The sequence below is a fragment of the Pteropus vampyrus genome, unplaced genomic scaffold, assembly GCF_000151845.1.
Source record: "Pteropus vampyrus isolate Shadow unplaced genomic scaffold, Pvam_2.0 Scaffold499, whole genome shotgun sequence".
Taxonomy (NCBI): Eukaryota; Metazoa; Chordata; class Mammalia; order Chiroptera; family Pteropodidae; genus Pteropus; species Pteropus vampyrus.
This window is the reverse complement of record NW_011889280.1, coordinates 127,291-130,592: the sequence shown is the minus strand read 5'-3', so window position 1 is coordinate 130,592 and position 3,302 is coordinate 127,291. Positions and strand designations below refer to the sequence as shown.

The following is a 3,302-nucleotide window of genomic DNA, read 5'->3' as shown; positions in this document are numbered from 1 at the left end:
TGGAAAGCCTTAATTGATTCAGTGATGGAGAAAATGCCTTCTCCCCCCAGGTGACACTTTCGTTAACTCTCACCGACCTTTGGGACGGCATGCCGTAATCATAAGGTCCCGAGTAGCCTTTTGAATGGTGTTATTTAATCGGTTTGCTAATTTAGTGATCTGGCGAGAGAGTCCCCTGTGATTTTCGCTGTGAATGCGAGCATGAAAAGATGACCAAACTTGCCTGGAATTTTAAAACTGTGGTGGTAACACTTTCTCCCCAAACCAAATGTGAGCCAAACATGAATCACTGACTGCAGCGCCCAACAGCCTCTCACTCAGAGAATTTGAAAACATCAGCAAACTTCGAGACAAGGGAAGTTAGATTTGCATTTAATAGCAACTCCTCTGAGTCTTGTTTTTGCATAGTAGGCAAATTAAACCGCACACGCATTTTGTTCCCCTAAACATTTTACAGATGAGGAATGAATGAAAGGTTGGCACGGGGTTATGGATTCCCAGTCTTCTATGGGGGAGAATTGATAAAGTTCCTGAAAAGACTATGCATTCAGATAGCAAATTCCTTGAAAACCTCTTATGTGGGTGGGAGAACAAAGGGCAGACCTATTAGACATTCACACTTTAGTCTGAATTTCTTTCACCATTCATTTGCCATATATATATATCACCTGCCTGCAAAATACAAGGCTTTGCTTTTCTCCTCCCACCGAACTTAGGAGCTGTGAGGTAATGAGAGCTGTGCTTTGGCGGGGAGGGGAGAATGATGAAAGATGGAGGTCTACGGCCACGTCGCCCTGAACACGCCCGATCCCATCTGATCTCGGAAGCTAAGCAGGGTCAGGCCTGGTTAGTATTTGGATGGGGGACCACCTAGGAAGACCGGGTGCTGTAGGCGTAAAAAATTTAAAAAAATTAAAAAAATAAGGGACTGTAAGCTGACAAAGTCCTTGCAATCTGTGAGGTCAACCAGATTGCTTCACCTAAAAAAAAAAAGAAAGAAAAAAAAGAAAAGAAAGAAAGAAAGAAAGAGGGGCCGTTTCGGAACAGTGAGCTCACTCTAGGCCGCTGGGTGGAGCAGGACACTTGGCCACTATAGGACATCAGGAGAACATGGCAGGGGCCAGTGGTCTAGGGCAGCGATCTGTCAGGGACCACACGGTGAATATTTTCAGCTTTGAGGGCCATACATCCTGTCCCAACTACTCGACTTTGCCGTTATAGCCGGCGAGCAGCCGCAGACGAGACGCAAGCACACGAGCGTGGCTGTTCCAGTAAAGCTTTACGCACTCAGAAATTTGGATTGCCTATCGCTCGTACGTGTCATGAACTATATTCTTCTTCGGATATGTGTTTTCAAAACATATGAAACGGAAACCCATTCTCAGCTCCCAGGCCAAACCAAACCAGGCGTTGGGTGGGGTTTGAGAGCAGAGTGTGCCAAAGCTGAGTTTCGCTCACGGCGCTGTCTTCGCCTAAAAACCCTAATAGTGGTGACGGTGATGGCGCCACTAAAAAGCAACGTTGAAAAAATGACGGGGATTCAGATCCTGTTGTTTTGCACCCCTAGGGAGCGTCCGGAACCTTTCCTTGCGTTAGAAATATTAACACAGCCCTTCCAAAACTGGGTTGGTCACAATTCCATTTCTTCTATGATTTCTGCTGAGAAACTTGGAGCTAGGAGGGTACCGAGGCATGGCTGAGTTTTTGGGAAGTGGGGCCACCTCACTGTGCCTCTGTGATGACATGAGTCACAGCAGAGGCCGGCCGTACGATGGAACGGGATCTGGGACGGGACGGTCTCTCTGACCCGTGTGTGCGCCGTCCACCACGTGTGCAAGGGCGAGTCGCGCTTTCCGCTTTACACACTTATGTCTTCATTCATTCCACGCACGCTGAGGGTCGTCCGTCTACGTGCTGGGGGTGACGTTAGGCCTTGCGACTCATCGCAAACAAAACGAAGATGATCTGGCCGGTGGAGCGTACGTCCTCACGGCAGCAATTTACACAACTCATATACGCGCACTGTGTGTGTGTGTGTGTGTGTGTGTGTGTGTGTGTGTGTGTGTACAGACGTACACACATTGCACACACATCCATTTTACGTAGATATAAAGCCCTGTAGCCACCCAGCTTTCCAACACTTTGTCAGGGGGAAACGGCTGATTTGAACCCCACCTTTCTACCTGTCAGTACAAAAAACGGGATGTTTATGCAGAGCACTAAGCACTGACCTCAGAACTAATTGGAGGAGATTTTGACTGAAAGGGAAGACTCCTTGCTCCACGATCATCTCCCTCACACACCCACGGGGGTTACTACCACTAAAGATCAGAGGGCTGAGCAGCTGGAAGCACATTACGCTCTTGAATCGGGAGAGTATTTTTACAAAGTGAAGCTCAACTCTGGTAAATGATCTTCAGACTGTAGGAATCCCAAATTGGCAAGGAAATTAGCCAAATGCAAGGCTTGAAGAGACCATTCAGTCATCAGTGCTGTTTATTATGAAGTGTTACAATGCAGAGCTGAGTTTTTCCCCAGAGCTCTGTGCGGCAGCGCCCTGGGCCCTCGCCTTCAGGGTGGCCGATCCACAAAGGGTCCTGACAGTCGGCCCACACACACTGCAACTAAAAACTCTTTCAGACGACAGAATGCTGGACTTCTTGCAATCCAAAAGAAAAATGCAAAATGAATCTTTTTTTCCTAGAAGCATTCTGCCTTGCACACAGTAGACATTTGATAAATATTGATGAGTCATAAAATCCCATCTCCGAAGGCGGAAACCACCCCGTTTTCCAGATGAATGGAAAAACGAGATGTGGTCGATACGCACACATGAACATGAGATCCTCACACGTGCTGCGACCCGTGTCAGAACCTTGAGGACATGATGCTAAGTGAGATAAGCCACGCGAAAGGACAGACACGGCTTGATTCCACTCGCGTGAGGGGTCACAGTCATAGAGCCAGAAAGACGGAGCTCCCCGGAGGCGGGGAGGGGGCGGCGCATCAGAGTTTCAGCTTCGCGGAATGGGAGGAGTTATCGAGATGGGAGGAGTTGGTGTTTGCACAACGTGGACGAGGACTTCACACCACGGAACTGGGCACCTAGAAAGGTTGAAATGGTACATTTTACCTTATGTATATTTTACCACAATTTAAAAAACAAAAAATCGTGTGTCTAAGACCCAAAATAAATCTGGCTCTGAATCCGAAGGTAGTTTAATAAGCCGGAAAGTACTGCCTTGGGGTGCGGGAGAGGATGCTGAGAATTTCATATGGGGAAGTAACCAAGATGGGTAAAC

At 47.8% G+C, this 3,302-nt stretch overlaps 1 non-coding gene across 1 annotated transcript; it reads left to right on the top strand.

Moving 5' to 3' along the window:
* Positions 1 to 776: 776 nt before the first annotated feature.
* On the top strand, positions 777 to 895 carry LOC111732857. The gene has a single exon (XR_002777744.1). It is a non-coding gene; the product is annotated as a 5S ribosomal RNA (ribosomal RNA).
* Positions 896 to 3,302: the final 2,407 nt, after the last annotated feature.